Raw genomic sequence first — 20,330 nt, 5'->3', positions numbered from 1 at the left:
GACACCTTTCTTCCGGAACAATCTGTTCTCCATGTGGGTTTAAAATGGTTAATCTATGGAGGAAAAAGTGGGATTATTGCCATAGGAAGCCAAACAAAGCCATTAAAGCAGATGCTGGCTTACAAGTGAGGGGGGTTGGGTTATAATGTGGGAGGTAAAATGAATAATACAAGGGGCAATAACTGGAAACAGCACCTTTTAATCCCTGCAGACCCAACAGTCATGACCTTGAAATCCACAACAATGCGCTCACGTTTGTCCTACTTTTATTGTCTCTCCTTAACGTCTACTCTGTTTTTACTGATGCTGACATGACAAGCTTGAAGGAAACCAGCCCTTTTTAGAGGTTATCTCTTGCCCCAAGTGCTATCTGGATCATCATGGGACCAAGTCTGAGTCACCATGCTGAATGACTGTTGTTTGGGAGGAAAAGTCTTAGCAAAAAGTGGTGCAAAATAAAGAAAACAACATACATAAGTGGGTTTAAAAAGTCTCCTGCACATATATTTAACAAAATTTAAAAATAGAGTTCGCTAGATCCTCTGGGAGAATAAATTAGCATGATGAAAGATTCACAGAGTGAATCAGAGGCTCCATAGGGGGTTTGGAGGAGAACAATAGCCACCATTAAGGCCCATTTGACCATAATGAGCCAAATTAGTACCCGGCACCTTCCCCTGTGATCTCCAAAAGCGTGAGAGGGCCGGAGAGTGTTTCTCGCGTAAGAGGGCCTTCATCTCTCCCTGTAGGTTGTCATTATGTCTAAACTGTGACCTTCTTTCTCATCTCTTTAGTGAATACCCCCTCTGCTTCCTGATGCTACCTTGTGTCTTTTATCCCCCTGCACTCTCCTGCCCCCCTTCCCACTCTCAACCTCTCCACATCTCTTATAAATGTCATGAGGCGTCTTTACCCTCTCATTTCCCTCCATCACTCTCCTCCTGTCTCCCCCTCTCCCACCCTCTCTGAGGTACTCTTTTCTGAGTGCATGTTTTTAAATCTTTTGTGAGGTTTCAGATGACATACAATTTATCATTTTTAAAGAAATACTGCCTCCCTTTTGTTTCTAAGAATTGATTTAAGTCGTTATTGACACCCTAATCAAGCACTGACCTATATTTTCAGTGGGGTCAGGGTCCCCCAGAGGGCTGCAAAGATAAATCTGAGTGGGCCATTATAAGATAAATAAAATATGAGACAGGTGGAATCTGCTTGGAAAAAAATCTGAAATCTTTCCTTATTTCAAGGAAAATACAATAAATTATCCTCTTATTTAGTCTGAACCAGAACCTGCAACTCCTTTCCTGCATGTTATTCCCCACTCTCTCTCCTATTCCCAGTTTTATTCACTGTTCTCTCAAAAATAAAGGCACAAAAGCCAAATTAATTCATAAACAAACACTTAGAGATCCATTTCTAAATAACATCTCTTAACACAGCTGTTACATCCTCTACTTAATAACATTACTCATAGGCAGGACTCAGATGTGGCCCTCATATGCAGGTGTTTGAAACAATCAAAGTCCATATAGCAGTGCATACCTCTGTACAATGTGTCTGCAAAAGTATAGTTATGACTGCATTGTTCTTTGCATGAAGGCTGGAAGCAGTTCAGCAAAAAAAGCAAAAACAGCACCAGAAAGACTACCTCACTGCTGCATGATTTTTTAGTTTGTCCAACTGTTGGTCTTGACCCTTAACACTGTCACCAAAAACTGTTCAGATTTCAGACATTTTCAAGTTTCCTTTTGGCTAAAAACACAAGCATGACACAGCCTTTTTACAGACATACAGATAGTTTATTGATGCAATATTAACTAGATGGTGAATAAAAGTGAAAGCAAAAAAAGAAGTGCGTCATCAGATCATGGTGCCAAATAATACTGAAAGAAAAAGCTACATAGAGACTTTACCTGTCTGTAACTTGCTCTATCTCAACTTTTTGGGGAATATTTTTAGTTAGTTTGATAACGTGATTAATTGATATATCAGTGGTTCTCAACTGGTTGGGCAGCAGGACCCACCACAACCCCTTTGTCAGAAATTGTGACCCAAATTTAAAATTGGTAAAAAATATTTGGACCTTAAATGGACAAAAAAACACTAATACACAAGTAGAGAGGACAACTCAAACATGTAGAAAGTGCATAGAAACAACAAGCATGCATTTAATTTTTACCTACTTTTCCCTGGACAGCATGCAAGTTTAGTAAATTAGTGAGGAATTACCATGTTTTCTTGGGAAAACCAGCTTTGTTATCCCAAGACAATGAGATAAATAAGTGGAAAACTTGAGAAAATGAGATTGGTGACTGAAATGTACTTGTTATCACAGGAAAAGTACATTAAAAAGTTTGGATGTGTCCACTTAGGGCTTCCATATATTATAGATTTTTTTTTTTTTAGATTTATTTTTGGCCTTTATAAGATAGGACAGTGGACAGAGTCGGAAACAGGGAAGAGAGCGGGGAGAGATATGCAGGAGATGGTGCCACGGGCCGGATTCGAACCTGGGTCGCCTGGCGCGTACCGTACTCGGTATTGTACCCAAGCGGCAACCTCTGGACCTGAAAAATGAAGCCAATGCGGAAGTGCAAAAAATTGGAATATGGCTAGTGTCCACTTGAGGCTGGCTGCAGAAAAACTAGAAGTCATGTACACAACACATGTTAAACAGCCGTTTTTTACCCAAGAAATAAGAAGTCGAGCTCAGTGGGCGGGCTCTTGTATGCCGTTAGGTTGATCCAAGGTTTGGCTGAGACTGCGATTTCAATGCAGAGGCCGCCACAGAATGGCTTCGAAAGCTGTTTGAGTCCACCTATTGTAAGCAGATGACTGATGTCACACAGGCTTTGTCTAATTCTTTCTACAGTCTATGACTGTACCGTATTCTAATGTATGGTGTCATGTCATACCATACTGTAATGTGTCATATTGTATTGTAATGTATGGTATCATACTGTACCATACTGTATCAAGTCATTTCATGTCATATCATATTGAGTCATACTGTTGTGCATTGCATTGTTTCATATCTTAACATATTATATTATATTATGGTATCGTTACATATCACATTGCTTCATATTGCATTGCTTTGTTTCACCTCATATCTTAGATTGCACAGTGAATCTGATGCATTTATTCTTCTCTTCTAAAGGAAATGATCCTGTACCGTGAAGAAAAATAGCAATGAAGGCGATTTTCTGGTTCTTTCATTCTTTGAAAAACCAGACACTTGGTACTCCTGTCAGAGCCCTTCATAGAGGGTTTTTTATGCCTCACAGTGATGTGCATAGTTGAAGTGAGAGCACACATCTTTTCAATTCAGTCTGTCTTGTTTTGTGTCTGTGAGTACATATTTTGGCTTTAATGGTATAATGCACCATGGTTGAAATCCACAGAATGCAAAGGGACAAAATAGTGTTAAAAGTTACATTTTAATGTGAGGGAGACAGACAAAGAGAGCTGCTCTGCATAGTCCATCAATTGCATGACTTAGATGAATGTAAAAAACACAAAGCAATGGAACCTGTTCTGAAAAAATATTGATGGAAACATGATTGACACAACTTTCCTTTAAATGTTTGGCAAGTGTGGGGGGAAAACAGACCAAGTGCGTTTTACCCCTAATGGTGATCATAAGCAGGTTCTGTTTATATAAATGAATTTACAAAACAACTAGTGTAAGCTGCAGAATTTCAAATGTTTAAGTTGTAGGTGATCCCTGGACTTTTTAATAGAAAAGCCAACACATTTTTGAACCCTGTGATCACTAATTCAGTAGGTTAACATCTCTTACAACTTTAAACTATTCTTTAATTAAACTCCACTGATGGTCTGTCTGTCTGCCCTCTCCCTTCCTTTCCTCCCCCGTGTCCTCTCTGTGAAGCGGATGGTCCAGCCTGCAGGGGAGGCTTAAGCAGGCGCCCCCATGCAGCTAAAGAGGAACCAGATGTTTTGTGTCGTGCTACATCATGACGCACAGACATGGACCTGTCACGGGAACAAACCGTGTACGCTAATTTTCCCTCTAATCGACAGCTTTGTTTGGTCTACTTCTGTGTGACCCACTGAGAACAGAAAGGTCATGTCTGAGTTTTGTTATCGAATCTACTCGCATGTGCGCGTTTTTGACAGTGAAAAAACACAGTTGTGCTTGTTTCTCCGATGGGAAAGCGATGCCCCAGATTGAAGCTAAAGACCTTAAAATCCAGGAAGTGTTTGTTTGCTTCACGAGAGCCTGCAGGTTAAGAAGAAGAATAACTTCATCTAGGCGTACCCAAAGACAAACCAGCTGGCCTCGGATCAAAAGGTTAGAGGAAGTCTCAGTGTGAATTATGAATCCAGTTAGGTAAACACAAGATAAGAGGTTAATAAATACACAAGGACCACCTTTGAAGCTTTTGGGGGATGGATCAGCACGCTTACCTGTCAAATTAATCTGTAAACAGATGAGGGGCATCTGCTGCCTTCAAGGACCCAACTGTCCATCTCTTATGTCCTGCATTTCTCACTGTCTTTATGTTCACATCTGTCTCTACTCTTAAGGATGACACAGACTGATGATCAGCACTAATGGACTCAAATATCCAAACCAAACCTTATTCAAACATTTCTTTAGTCCTCACCAAGCATCTGTGCGCATTGATTCTCTACAGTGTGGATAAAAGCATCTGCATTGTCGCTAATGAGCCACGATTCATGACTTGCCCCGTTCGGTCATTAACCAACACCACAGACAAACACCTCAAGAAGTCTGTTAAAGGGTGAGGCAAAGAAAAGGAGGAAACAAAGGGACATACCAGTCTTTCTTTGCATTATTAATGGACCAAAACAAAGGCTGTGCACCAGGTCTACACGTATGTCATGACCTGGTTGCTTCGCCTCATTAGTCGGGGAGGGAAAGGGACAAATAACAGCATGGTGACAATAAAATATAAGTGATGGAGGCATGGGACTCACAGGCTACTGTCCCCTCAAAGACAAAGCCTGGCAAGCAGCTGTAAATCTTATCAGCCATTGTGAGGCCTTGATCTACGGTTCGAGGCTACCTAAAGGCTTTCTCCACATTCATGCAGAGCAGCAGCAGGCCACCTGGGACAACTTCAGGGACCCATAACCTGAATAGTCCCCCACCCAAAACGTAAAACAGACAAGATGGGCTCTTAACTCACTGCTGGGGCTCTTTTGTCATTCAAAGAAAACCAGCGCAGAGACAGCTGAGCAGTGGAGCCACAAACCAGTGAAGTCAGACCTGCGTCTACTCAGAAGCCCTGTGGACAGTTTTGATTTAAAGATGCATTATGGGCATTTAGACACCAGGTGACTGCACTCATACATGTGCATCCATATCATGCATTAAAAATACACCCTGAGTGGCGCCCTAATACCTGAGCTCACCTGCCCGCCTGTTATGCAAACAACAGCCCATGTATCATCTCCACGGCTCTCTTACTTTGGCTTGATATCCCCACATGCTGTATCCAGTGAGGCCACTGGCAATACAAATGAATAGGAGCAAGTTAGCTATAAGCTAAAGGCTAGCAGTGCCTCTTTAACCTAATGGCTAATTGGCTAATATATTGGGAAATAATTAACAAACATATCAGCATGTAAGACAGTGTTGTTGTTGACGATGTTTATCTGTTTCAATGTATTAAAGGATATCTTACTGATAGAAACATAAAACCAAACATAAGATATTAGCCTAAATCAGATAACAAGCTAACTAGCTTATTTGTCTTTAGCTGTCTTGTAAACCATAAAGTAAGCTGTGCTTAAGGTAAAGTATTTAAGCTATTTTTGTTTAAATTATATGTGAAACTGAAAAACTAGGATGTATTTAAGCAAAGTTTCATTTTTAAAAAAATCAGCAGTCAAACCGATAGTGAAACTGTTAATTATGTTAATCAGTAGTGTCAGCTGGCTCCATGCCACTAAGTGTGATAATAAAACAGTTGTTATCAGTGACAGCTGTAGTGTGTGATATAACCAAAGCTTTTGCTCTGGTTGTCAGGCCTTTATCAACTCTGTACTGGCCGTTCAGCTCTTAAACCGATAACGTCTACTCAGATAGCATGTTCACTTTTTCTTGTTTTTATCAACAGAGTGGTTACCCTCTGTTTTCTCTTTGGCTAAAAGTTCAGGAAGAGTGCTGGTACTGTTGATAATTAAACAGCTGTGACCTATGAAGTTTTCTGAGTCATTGTTTACTTTTCAGCCTCTGTTTTTAGAGTAACAATAACTGCACTCTGACAATGAAAGTCTGTTCTTAAACTGATCAAATCTGTCTATTATATGGCTTTAAAAGGCACACTGAATTCAGTTAAGTATTGCATCGGTATGATAGTAATTCATTTACAGCCCAGAGATGGAAATGGCTGAATGTAAGTCACTCAGATGATGTCTTCACCAGGTGCACTGTACCAGGAAACCTAATAATCCACTGAGAGACCTGAACCTGCCTCCAGTCAGGAATGTTAAGCCCGTCTGTGAACCTCTCTGACGATGAGTGAACTATTGACGAGTGAGCTCATGCACTGACATGAAGATGACGTATTGTATACCTGGAGCCTCACATACGGTCTGTTCTGAAATAGGTTATCAAAGGTAAACACTCAGAAAGCACAGTCAAGACTCTTTTGGTCATTCTACTGGTGATAACTTCAATCTTTACATCCTTCCCTGTCAGTCCAATTTCATTCTCTATTTTAGAAACTCTTGAAAATTTCCCCAAATGTTGTAGGAATGAGCTAAACGTGTGAAAACAGGGTGAATATCCAGGAAAATGTCTTTAAGCTTTAAGGTATTTTCTTCAAACTAGGGTAATTAATATTTTTTTTATTCAATTTGATTGGTAATGGGGGAATCCTTTGAAATGTTCAAGAATTTGAATGGAAATTTCAGGGCTTTCTTTTTTTATATTTTGGGGAATTTCCATCCATCACTTTTAGTGGAATTTTTTATACATTTTAAGGAATTTTATTGAGAATTCACTTTAATTTTTCTCAAGGAATTAACATGGAATTGGACAAGAAATTGTTTGGATATTTTGGAGAGTTTGCTTGGGAATTTTCAGTTATTTTTTATTATAATATGAGGTTACCTTTTAGAGAGTTTCATTGCAAGCTTAGGAGGAAATTTGCTTTTAATTATTTTTTCACATTTTTATCAGAATTTTGGAAATTGACTTTAATGTCTTGAGGAATTCATTTGGAAGTTTTCTGGCATTTTCATGAAAATATTGTTAATGTGTTTGTAATTATTTGTCAATTCTGTGGGGTTTTATTAAGAAATCTATTACATTTTTATTGAATTTGGTAATAGGAGGGGGTATCCTTTGAAAATCATGAAAATTTCTGTTATTTTGTCTGGATGTTTGGGGGAAATTTTATGATTTGTTAATGGATTTTTAAATCAACTTTAACTGGATTTTTTGGGAATGTATTTGCATTTTGGGGAATTTGCTTGAAGATTTTGAGGCGAGTTCCTTGAAAGTTTTCAGGAATTTTCTGTGGAATTATCTGGGAAATTGTTATTGGAATGTTTAGGCATTATGATAAAGTTTCACAGTAACATTTAGCGAATATTTGAAGAAATATTGAGGTGTTTTTATTGTACATAAAAAAAAAATCCAGGAAATTCACAACTCTTTGTCAAGTATTTGTTGATGCTTGGCCTTAACACGTATTTCTGATTCATCATCAGAATTACCTCTCATAATGATTGACACCATTTCTTACCAACTGGCCAACACACAGCCAAACAAGTTCTCTAAAATCTCTCCAGTGCCTTATTTTCTGCAGAAAAAGAACCTTCAGGAGATTTGTTGACATTGTTTTTGGTAAAAAAAAAAAAACAACTATTTTTGTGTTCAAAGACGAGGCTGAGCTTTCAGACTTATCAGGTCCTATTGATCCCAAATAAGTGGGAGAAACTAAAATGCATTCCAAACATAAACACAGAGGCTACCCATAAGACTCCAGCCAGGCTGTCCAGAAATTTTCAAGAAACTGACAGGTACTTTGCATGTGTAAATTTTGTGACATATTCACCAAACTCTCCCTGAATCCCAGCATGCCCTATGACCTGCAGTCCTGACTCTGGCCAATAGGAAAAAAAAACAAATGATGGTGTTGTTCTGTTGCCTGTAAAAAAGAGAAAAAGATAGAAAAATGTATGAATGTATAAAATTCTGTGGTTTGTTCCAGCCAAGTTGTGCACTCTTGAATGTTTTTGTAGAATAAACTATCAGAAGAGGTGTGCAGATTTCATTCAGCATTAGCACAAATCTGCACTCCATCAAGCCGCCATCCGGGCTCCTGATTGCTTTGTAATTTATAGTCACCACCGCTGCTCCCTGCACATGCCAGCCTGGCTTATGTGACGAGCAGAACAAACCGCAGTGACCTACTGTGTGTTTGCTGCACAACCATGAACAGGGGAATGCACTGCAGCTCAGGGTTACACTGATCTCCCCCTGTCCTGAGGCTGTTTGTACAGTCTGGTGCATGGACTCAAATCTGAGCCCATCCCTCAATCTCCTGGTGTCTTAAATGATGAAGGCCTGTTCCCACACTGCGAAGCTCATTACGCTCTCAGCTGGCGAGACTGCTCTGAAAGACAGCACTGATGGCCTGCCGCCAGATGTTTTATGTCAACAGGCTGGCACATTTTTACACTACAACAAAGTGATAAAAGATACCTCAGCGGATGGAGGCTTGTTGGATGTACTAATAAAATGTCAAAACATGGTAAGAGGTGTTAAAAGATGCGCATGTACAGCCTGCATCCAAGCTGACTGAAATGTCCTAAACGATAGAATAAACCACCTAGTTTTATTCTGAGACCGTTGAGACTTTCTACTTGTTAATCTGAGGTCATACGCGAGCCAATAAACTTCCCAGAAAGAGCAAAAAAGAAATGAGTGTAACATCTGTGTGCCCCCTCCCTTTTCTCACACAGACACTCCAGGTTGCCAAAAGGACATTCACACAACATTTGCAGTTATTGTAAACACGTGTTGCTGATGTTAGCAGTGAAAAGGTTGACACATACTTGTGAGGACTTGTGACAGGCCTGTTTGGGGTTGGTTAAGGGCTTTAAGCTGCTCCAGCTGTGCTGTATCCCCAAACACTGTGACTGGAGTGCCAAATCTCATCCTGCAAACCCCCCAAACTGTGTCACCACTCTCTCCACAGCACTTTAAATGTGCCAGCATTGATTTGCTGTCTGAACAGATTAACGCTGTTTGATCACATTCATTCAGTACAACATCTAATCAAATGAAATGCTCCTCTAACACCTTATAAAGGCTCCTTTTTTATATGCTGCTTTTTTGAAACACAAAGGCCACAAGGAGATTCTTTGTTTTCTGAATTCAGGTTTTAAAAGTGGGTATTTTTGCTAGATTATTGTCTTTTCTGTCAGTTGACTGAATTTAAATATGGACAGTGCATCTTCCTCTCCTTCTGGTGTATTAAAGTGAAGCCAAAATACCCCACAATGGTGATCTGAAGCTATGCCATAGCATAGGCCGTTTTTGTTAAATGTCGAAGACTGCAAGCCCTGTGATTGGTCCGCTGGTTAACACTGGTGACTGTAGTTGACCATACAACTAGTCAAATCTACTCGCCGACCCCTGAAAATATCAGTCATGCACTTCCTCATTTGTCTCTCAGTGGCTGATCGAGTATAGCAAATGTCACCGTCCTCTACATCAGCTGATTCAGCAGCCGTACTTTCCAACTACCCTAATGTCTTCTTTGTTTTGTTTTTTTGCAATAATTGCAGCTTGATCAACTGCTTCTTAATATTCACCAGCTCAAACTCCATTAATAGGTTCTTTGTAGATGACATGAACTCCCCTGTGGGGGGGCAAGTGGTGATTTCTGCATAGAGAAATGCTACCAAAAAGGCAGCGTTTTGAGCTGTTTACAACCATGCAAAGCACTTACAGAGCAAAATAAAAACATTCTTAATTCTTAAACTACTTTATGATCTGAATAAAAAAAAGTTTAATAAGCTTACTGAGAAACTGAAGCAGGCAGGAATTTATAAAGTCCCTGTCTAAAGCCTGGACAAGACACTCATGTATGGTCCACAAAGCGGTCCGGTTTGTTTCAGTACAGTTTTCTACAGTTTAGCACATTCAACGCTGACTCTGGGTTTCCTCAGCTAATGTTCGCCCAGTCTCACTCCTTGTGGCGGGACATCAGTCCCTTTTAGAGATCCAGATCATTTGGCTCAGCTTAGTAGAACTCAAACAGCTCCAGTTTGGCTTTTTAAAAGTAGATTAAATAATGACAAAGGATGAGGAAAAGAAACTGGCACTCAAGCAAGAGCTAGCTACCACGGCTAACGTAAAACAGCAGTTCCAGTCTCGTTTTTGAAAGGCACCTCATTACTTGGTCGCTTCCCCACAAGGTTTTTTCAGTTGATATTACATTGCCGTTCCAATTAAAAGCATATTTGTGACATTAGAGTTATTTTTATATGTTGTAGGGGCACAGCTAGCCTCTTAGCTCAGTACAAGACTCCTCTAAACTCTTGCCTCCCTTAATCTGGCTAGACAACACTAGAAGGTCTGTAGGACTGAGTTGTGCTGTTATAGCCAAGACCACACACCAGTCGTTACCCATGAATTGAGGCCATTTGTAGTTTAAACAAGGGCTTCTCCTTATTATCACATTAATGATGTTGGAGAATAGCACATCAGTGGTGGCCTTGATGGAAAAACCTGAGTTCGAGACCAAGACAAGACCGATTAAAAATGCTCTTGATCCCAAGATACTTTTAAAATTGTGGTCTTGAGACCAAGACTGTTCGCTAGCACTACAACACTACTGAGTAATTTGTGATATTACAAAAACAACTTTTTGAACAGTGGAGGGATCATACTCAATGTATGTAGATATTTTCGGATGAAAATTGCAACATACAGGTTCATTCAGAGCTTTGAGTACTAGCCTAACTTTCCTCCATCCCCATTCATTCTTAATGGCTGTCTACCACTTCCTGCCCCCATCAAGCATATGAGATCATGTGATTACAAACAGCCCACAGACAACAATAAATCAGCTCACATCAGTAGTATTCTTATTATTTATTTGTCTCTGTAACTAACTGTCCAGAATTTACACCAAGATATCCTTATTATGGTAAATTTAATTTCCCTTAATTATGAGCACCTCACATTTAAATTAGTTTTTATACAACTGACATGAGCGTGAGTAAAGCTGGGAAATGAGACTCATCGGAAGAGTGGTGCAACTCCAGGGAAAAGCGCCACAAGGAAAAGGAAGTCTGGCCAGGAATGAACCACTAAGTTCACTGGAGCTAAAGAAAAATAAAGTTAAAAAAGTGTTTATCAGACATGACAGATGGTGATTGGCGATGGGTCCTGAAATTGAGTTACTAAATGTGATGAAAACAGAACGAGACCCCAAGACTGTCGCCACTGATTGACAGTCGTGCACTTAAGCAAGAAAACAAACAGAAGCACAGAGAGCTCTTATGTAAAATAGCTTCATGTGAATCCCATCCCTTCTAAGCTGAAGTCCAACAACAATTCTCCCCAAACAAGAATTCTTCTCCTAAAGAGCCTTCAAACTACAAGCTACAAATCACCAAAAATCTCTTCCACAAAGACCCTCAGCTGAGCTCTTCTGTTTTTCCTCTCTGCCATGTACACTTAGCTGTTAACCTCCACTGAACCTGCCAGCTGTCCTCTTTCATTACCCGATCGACCGACCTGCTTCCTCGCAAACAGCCCCCCGAGTGCCACAGAAAGACACCCCTCTGTTCTCCCCTCCCCTCCCTCTCCTCCTCCCTCGCTCCTGTCAGAATCAGAAAACATCTGGAGGAGCCTGAAGAGTTGCAGAACTGCATCTTTGGTCTCCCCTCCTGAGTTGTAGGGTATGTCCAGGCCTGTGTCATCTTCCTCACGGTCGAGCGGACACATCGCGGAGTCGGTCTGAAGTGATGGGATGTGGCAGAGCTACAGAGGTGCCCGGTCGGACTGTGAACAATTATGGGGATGTGAGAGCAGAGGAGAGAAGAGCTGCTCTCACAGCTGTCACCCACACACAGGGGACTGTCGGGAGATGGAGATCTGTCAGCTCATGTTTCAGGATTTCATTGCCCACGATGAATTATGGATTGAGTTATGAGCCCATTGAGATCAGTAGTGATGTAAGAGCAGAGACTAACTTCAGGCCTCAGAGACTGACAAGAATGATTATGCTGCTGATCATTGCCGTGCAGACATTTGGTGCAGATTTAGATTTCTGCCAGGGAGCTAAAATGTTCTCAAAGACATTTCTTTGGAGTGCGGTATCATAAATCTTTTCACAGATTTGCTCAATAGGCTCATCTATTTTGAGAAATCTGTCTTTGCTGATTAAATTATAACTTCAGAGAATTTGATTCCACACTCACATTTGTTTACAAAACAGAAGAAACATTAGCTTTGAACTACAGATGAACTGATTGTGTTTTTCCCTCTGATTCTTATCCCCACGTTTTAAGTCTTGGTAGATACTGCAGTTAAAATAAACATCAATTTATACTTCTTTTGAAAGACTTCTGCTCTGTGATTTCACTGCTATCAGTCAATACGTTTACATGCACAGTTAGGTCGAGCTACAGTTTTAGATCCATTAGGCCATTTAATAAGACCACTGACCTTGTCCCAGTATGCAAGCACAACACGAGAATCAATTTACTGATGGAAGCCAGTACACCTCCACTACTGTAGGTGGCAAATGCCCCCTTTCAACTGGTTATGCACCTTCTTCCTGTTGACCTTGCTATCTTGTTAACAGATTGCCTACAAGACACCAAGCAGTAAAATGTCAGCATGGCTGACTTTTACAGCTCTGTGTATTTCGAACAAAGGCTACGCTGTACTTTACCTGTGGCACAAATGCAATGACCGCTACTCAGGGGAACCCAAAGTTTTCAGCTCACGACCTCCAAAAAACAGTGTCAGAGACCGGGGACCCCCACTATACCTGAAGGTGTTAAAGGTGTAGTAGAACACAGCCATGTATGTTCGAGAACGTGCAGACTAACACTTATAAGATTTTTAAACATTACTTTGACTTCAGCAGAAATCTAAAGGTTGCAGGTTCTGTCATCCTGACTTATGCAGGTTTGGTTAGCGTCTTGTGTAGGTTTCGTCCTAACTTATTTGAATTTGGTTCATCCTGACAAATGCAGGTTTGGTCGTCCTGACTTATACAGGTTCAGCTGTCCTGTCTTATGCAAGTCTGGTCATCATGAACTATGCAGGTTTCGGTCGTCTTGACTTGTGCAGGTTTGGTCGTCCTTTCTTGTTTCAGTCAAGACAGGACGACCAAATGTGCATAAGGTCAGCTGATAATACTTGTCGTACGAACATCACGTGACTCTTCTGAGGAAGACTGAAGAAACTTAGCAGTTGAAACATGTCAAGGTAACACAAAACTACTGGTGCTGGTGTGGAAATTAGGCTACTGTGTATTTCAATCTTGTATTCTTTGTGTATTAAAGAGCCATTAAAGTAACAGAAAGTAACATTATAAAATAAGCCTTCTTAAATCAGAATGTCAGAGATTCTTTCAAATAACTTTAGTCTCCTAGAGCAATGGTTCTCAAATAGCACACTGGTGTGCCTTTAGGCAAGTAGGTGTGCTGTGCAAATCTGTACTTTAAGTTAATACAACAACTGTAAAACAACTAAAGGTACTTTGACATCAGTTGAAAAGGCAGTTTTGCATGGATAGGAATATTGCATGCCTTGAGAATTTGGCTTGAGCTTAGGTGTGTCTTGGACAAAAAAAGTTTGAAGACCACTGACCTAGTGGATGCTTTCAAACAGAGAAATAACTGGACTGAAAGAGGCATTTTTCAGGAAATTAAGCACACAAAAGCTTTAATGTCTATGTAGCTGTCCATGGGCCTAAGTCTGCCCAAAGAAACCTAAGTATAATTTAAATACAACCCGTAACCATTCATCCATTTTCTACACCCTTTATCTTGTCCAGGGTTGCGGGGAGCTGGCGCCCATCCCAGCTGTCCTTGGGCGAGAGGCAGGGTTAACCCTGGACTGGTCGCCGGTCAATCACAAGGCAGAAAATACAGAGAAAAACAATCAGGGATGCTCACACTCACACCTACGGCCAATTTAGAGTCACCAATTAACCTTACAAGCCCCACGAGGTGGGAGGAGGCCGGAGTACCTGGAGAGAACCCACACATGCACAGGGAGAACGTGCAAACTCTTCACAGAAAGGCCCTGACCTGGAAGCGAACCAGGAAACTTCCTGCTGTGAGGCACCAGCGCTAACCCCGTTGCCGTCGTGCAGCCCACAACCCAAACTGTCCTTAAAACCTTGGTTCAAGTGCTCTGAAGTTTGTTAACATTTTTTAAAGTCATCAATCAATCTTGACAACTTTGACATCCTCCTCCTCTCCCTAAACTAGGTTTTCCTCTACAGTGCAGGAGTACACGGCCCCTCATTCATGTTCACAGCAATTCTCACTGTTCAAGTTTTACAACTTTTTCATCCATCATTTTTTTGTGGGACAGCTTAAGTGGCTAAAACCAAAACATTTTTATCCCATCCAACTTCTAGCATGTATTTTAACAAATAAAATTGTAGTTCACATCTAAAAACAATAATATCTTTTCAAATATTTATTTTTATTTAGCCTTGGCATCCGGTATAAAGTCTCTTTTGCCATCCAGGCTGGGACAGCATGGTGCATGGTGGGCTAATGTTTTAGAAAAGATAACAGGTCAATATTTTAGGGGCTAATGTGCTCTGTTATTGAAACACTGTATTGAGCGCATGGGTCAATACCACATTTTAGGCATCATCCAAGGCTGTTTAATGCTGGTGTTACTTTGGAACAACTCTACTGGGTACATGATGATAGGTTTTACTTCTCTTTACAGCCACCCCTCTTTTGTTACAAAAGGTACAACATTATTATTATTTTTTCAGCAGAATGTATTGTTTTTTTGTGACTAAGAAGCTGCGACTTTTCCTCTTTTTCAAACAGTTCTTCCTGAAACTGGTCAGTTAGGAAGTTCCCACAGACCGTCGGCACAATGGCACAAACAAGGCGACAAGAAGCAGTAAAGCTAAATTATAAGCCCGCTGGCCTGTGAGTGAGTGTTTGAAGTCTCACACTGTTGTGAATGTTAAATGTCTAAAACCAGCTGCACACATCCACATACACAGGCTTGTTTAACACAGAGCCAGGGGGAAGATGATGTCATTAGCAGGGTACATTTTCCCCTCTAATTAGAAATTCAGGCTTCCCGCCATAACTTGGGGGTCTTTTCATTGAGCCATGCAACAAAACGTGGATTAAACAGAACAAATGTTTGACATCCCTCTGAAAATGTGATGTTTTCAAAACCAGACCCTAGAACAGGAAGCAGAAACATGCCTTGAATGTTGCTGCGGTACGCCTGAACTTTAAGTGATAAGAAACACATGAGCGGCCCATTGTGAAGTAAACCCATGAAATATCCTGCGGCTTCCACTCGTTCTATGCAGTCAGCAGTGATGTGGCTTGAAAAATTCAGATTATACACTTGTAAAGCCTCAAAAAACACTGCTGGGTAAGAATAAAAAAGGAGAAATTAGAAAATAAAGACAAAGAGAAATCCTGGAGAACTATTAGATCTCATAATAACTCAACAGAGGTCATCTGGATGGTGGCTGCTCAAGTTAAATGCCTCAAAAGTCATAAAGTCAACACGATTCTGCAGGCTTTTTTTAAAGTGGTGCGCCACCAACACCACCATCATCACTATCGCTGCTGGTGCTGTGAGCAAAACGAAAAGGCAAAGACCTAAATTACATTTCATTTAGTCATGCTAATGATGTCAGACCTCCTGTCAACACCCCAGACGGAGACTGGATCGAGCAGCACTGCTCTCGCTGCCCCCGGGCTCCGGGCTCTCTGCGACGGAAAGGGGGAGGGGGGGGGGGGTGTTATCTCGTCTTCTCCACTGGGATCAGCATCAAACACAGATGCAGCCAAAATAGAGATGGAAAATTAGCAGACTGCTACATGAACCAAGGACAGAAAAAAAGGGAGGGTGGACTGTTTACAGCTGCTACAAACTGTAATTTTGCAGGTTGGTATTCATTCACAGAGTTGTTTGTATCCTGCTTTTAACGTGAAGAATTGATGTCAGCTGGAGGTGTTTTTGAGCTGTGACTCATTTAAGCTTTCAGGCAAGTTAGATCAGGTTGTCTGCTAAAACTTCTGAAAAATAAACAATTTTACATGCAGCAAAACCTGCGTCATTTAACAACCAAAACTTGAAACTGATTTATATTCATACTGATGCCTTTTGCAACCTTCAACAACAACTAGAGCATAAACATAAAGGCCGATAAATTTTTAGCAGCTTTTATTAATGTCCAAAAGACTGCTGGAGGCTAAAGGACATTTCAGACTGGTGCGTGTTGGCTGCATGACAGCTGCAGCACGTGTCAGCTCCAGCTCACGCCATCATGCCTTTAAAGCCAGGTGAGTGCTGGCTGCACCTTCATGCTGTCACAGCCCTGTCTTTCTCCATAAGTTTTACCTCAATAACTCTCCCAACAAGTGACTTGATTCACTTGATTCAATTACAGAATAATAGCAATCAAATTAAATGAGTTCCAGTTAAATGCCAAACCAGGCTTTTACTTTGAAAAGCACAAACTGAAGGGTGACTGTACAATGTTTATCTTCCTTGTGACATTTTATACCACAAAAAGTAAGCAGCTACGATTTACAACTTACACGTGTGGGGCAAAATTAACTGATAAGGGGCGCTGTTTTGTCCACAGGGGTCGCCAGAATCAACACAATCTGCTAGTTCCTTACGGGAAAGCTTAATCATAGAATTTGGAAGCTATCAAGAATCATCACTCCTTAAAGTTCCTGTGAAAAAAATATGGTCTGTGTCAACTTTAGCAACCACTATGAGCCAAGAAGTACATGCCATTTCTTATCCTGTCTTGTACATGTGTATGGGCATGTTTTCTGAGAAAAAAATCTGGCAGTCAATCTTGTCAATATATTCATACATTGCAGTCCATTTGTTGCATTAGTCTTACTATAACAGGGCTTTGCATGGTTTTGTTTGCAACAAGATGGGAAACCTAAAAGAGAAACCTGGAAACATGCATCTTGGATTTCTTGTCACATTTTTCTTGTTGGACCAAAGCTACACTGAACCATGACCCGAAAAATGGATGTTTGAATCAAACCATGACCTCTGACATCCCTAAGAATCAGTCAACCCTGTTGTTTATGGTCCTGTGTGCTTTTGCAGCTCATACAGAGCATCAGTATTAATATTTGCATGGTTTCATGTTCAACCACAACCTCAAAAATATGAGCTTGGTGAAGGAGTAGTGATAATAAAAAACATCCACTGGTTGAGATACAAAATACTGCTTTGGTTTTGACTAGTTATTTCCTTAGTTGCTCGTCTTTTTGAGCTAGTTTAGTGTCTCAGACGGGAAAAAAGACCACCTCTCCCTCTGGAAAGTAACAGTTAAGCCTGTTCATGATCTGCATCAGAAAGCATGAATTAAACCTCCTCCTGCTGCTGCTGCTGTGCACCGGCCAAACCGACACGTGCTCACCTATGAATCGCAGGGTGCGTGTGTTTACAGGACATGTGTGGTCTGTTTAGTCTGCCTGTTAACTTGTTTATTCTCCTGACCCCACACTGATCACACCAGCTCAGGATGAATTGAACACATTGGTACAGAGTTACAGGAGAGGGTTGGATGGGTCAAGGTGGAGCTGACCCTCAGGGCATGTGATTGTCTCCTCCGAGGAGACAGTCTCTTCAGTTTAGAGTGGGTGTGTTGCATAATGACCCTCAGGTCTCAAACTTTCTTTTGTTCCTACTAAGTTCTCAAGTAACACTGTCTAAGGCTATAAGTATGTTGTTTTTAATTAGCATAAATGATACTTTTAGGAAAATGCTTGATTTAGTTTGACGTTTAAAAAGTTTCTTCCTTGATTAGACCTTTAAAAGCCAGAGCCTCATTTGTGCAATTCCTTTAATTTAATCCAGATGTAAATATTGAGTGCAGAGGAGAGGTAAGAGGGGATAAACCTGCTGCACCGGGTCGGCTGTATCTGCTTTAATCAGAGCACAGTGGTCAATCATTTCTCTGTCTCTCATCCTCTCCATACTATGCAGCTAATATTGACTGCACTCTAACCTGGGTCCATTTATAGGTTTACATGGCAGATGATGAAGTGCAGCACAGAAAAACTATTTTGGATCCATAAATCTGAGCTGTTGTTTATAGATCAGCCTGACATTCATCATAAACCTGCTGCCAGAAGATTTTTTCTCATAGGGCAGCTCTAAACACACACCATAAAGCTCTCAGACATGACTGTTAAAAAGACAAACTGAATCCTGCTGTAAAATTTTGAAAGGCTACACACGTGGAGCATTTGTAGAAAAGGATATGTATGCATTTTATCATTTCAATGGCATCTTAAAAGTACTGAGGTGATTTATCGCCAAGTATCTCACTAAAGTGTTAACAAAAGTCACAATTGGGTGCCACAGATAAACAGAACCAGCGCAATACGTGCGCATTTGTCTGTTTGCTCAGCTGTTAAATTCGCATAAGGTTCAGTTAATGTGTGGTCAATCTTTCGATCATGGAAAACTGGTTAAAAAACTGCTGGCACATAATCAAAACAAGAAGAAAAGTCAGAAAACAATCAGGCTACATCGCCGAACGACTGAATCCATTCATGACCGGACTGATCCATACCGAAAAACTTCTAAAAATAAATCACACGTCAACAGAACAGTTAAAAGTGACAGTCAGCTCTTTGCTCACCTTTTTCATTCAGGAAATAATCCCCTCGTGTTGTCTTTGAAATCCCGTAAAGGTTTGTGGAGCTCCTCTCTGTGTGACACACGGTCTGCTTCAGCGTGGCGCTGCGCTCTGCGCTCTGCGCGGACTGATGGCACACTGACGGACCTCTGCATGGCAGCAGCGATAAAGAGGGAGTCCCGACCTCCCTGCAGCGGGGGAAGAGGAGGAGGAGGAGAAGGAAGGGTGAGCAGGTATGCGAGGCTGTGTAAACTGACTCCTGTGTAGCCTGCAAGGAGAGGAGCAGAGCGGCTGGGGGGCTGTGGATGAGGAGGGAGACGAAAGTGTTAAATATCACGTCATAATAAGTAATGTAGCATCATTGTTTAAGTTGCCATCCGTGGTTGCAGCAGAATTCAATTCAATGGAATATGTGAGCTCAAACCAACTTTATTGATATTTATTTTAGGCAAGGCTAAATATTTCAAGACTATTATCTTCAGCACACAAAGACTCCTACTGCTATGCTAGTTATTATAGCTAATAATTTAAGCATTTGTGAACCTGGCTCAGTTTTTTTTACGTTTTTATACAATAGTAAGTCCGTTTGTACCATTAGCATTGTTCAAGCCTTGGTAGTAAAACTTCAATATCAAATCACTGACTGAGGCTTAAATAGCCTAAAAGACTATTCTGCCACCCTAAAACCCTTATTGTAATGCTAATATTGATATTCGTCGTGAATATGAGTTATCATGATATGGGTATTTACCGTAATAACACTTCTGTGTCCATGTTTGAGGAAAAAAAACTTTATGAATGCCAATTCCTTTTAACTAATATCCCTTGAGTGATAAGCTAGCACTTATTTTCTCAGTGAAAAAAAAATTAAGACCACATGCTAACTTTTATATTTTATTTACATATTCTTGAAGGTATATTTACTGCCCAAAAATGTTCACTGAAGTCGACTGAACACGGAAAACAACTAAACTTCTACAGCCAACTATGCTAACAGCGTAGCTATCGAGGTAATACATAAAAGTAAGCTAACTGTAATTCTAAACGGTTTTAAACCGTACTAACGTTAGCATGCTACTACTTGACGATGCTAACATGCTAACGTGAAACAGGTACCGTCAGTTTCTTATACTAAGCTCGTGAGCATATCCAAGCATATTAACCTTCACAATCCTGCATGTACATATGAGGACATCACTGTGCTTTCTTGAAATATAGTTATAATTTCTATTATTCTAATTTTTGAGATAAATGTACAGAGTGTCCACTGAAGTTTAAGTTATATGCTTGAAATGTGGGGTAATTTTGCTAAGAAAATTTCAGGAACTTTCATGTGAACATCTGAACATTTACAAGTATTTTCAAAATCTAGAAATCTGGATGATGTTTGCATATTTTGACAAGTGTATTTATTTTGTAATATTTTTTTTATTTCATTAGAAGTCTTCAGGGTTT

At 40.5% G+C, this 20,330-nt stretch overlaps 1 protein-coding gene across 1 annotated transcript in view; it reads right to left on the bottom strand.

The window, feature by feature from the left end:
• Nucleotides 1–19,006, bottom strand: part of fam110d (family with sequence similarity 110 member D) — a 29,024-nt gene extending 10,018 nt beyond the window's left edge. Inside the window, exon 1 of the mRNA XM_041792467.1 lies at nt 18,879–19,006. The gene's annotated coding sequence lies outside the window, so the exon portion shown is untranslated. The remainder of the gene's footprint in view (nt 1–18,878) is intronic.
• Between the last annotated feature and the right edge of the window lie 1,324 nt (nt 19,007–20,330).

Source organism: Cheilinus undulatus, linkage group 8 (genome assembly GCF_018320785.1).
Source record: "Cheilinus undulatus linkage group 8, ASM1832078v1, whole genome shotgun sequence".
Lineage (NCBI taxonomy): Eukaryota > Metazoa > Chordata > Actinopteri > Labriformes > Labridae > Cheilinus > Cheilinus undulatus.
The sequence above is the reverse complement of the archived record's forward strand: the minus strand, read 5'-3'. Positions and strand labels throughout refer to the sequence as shown.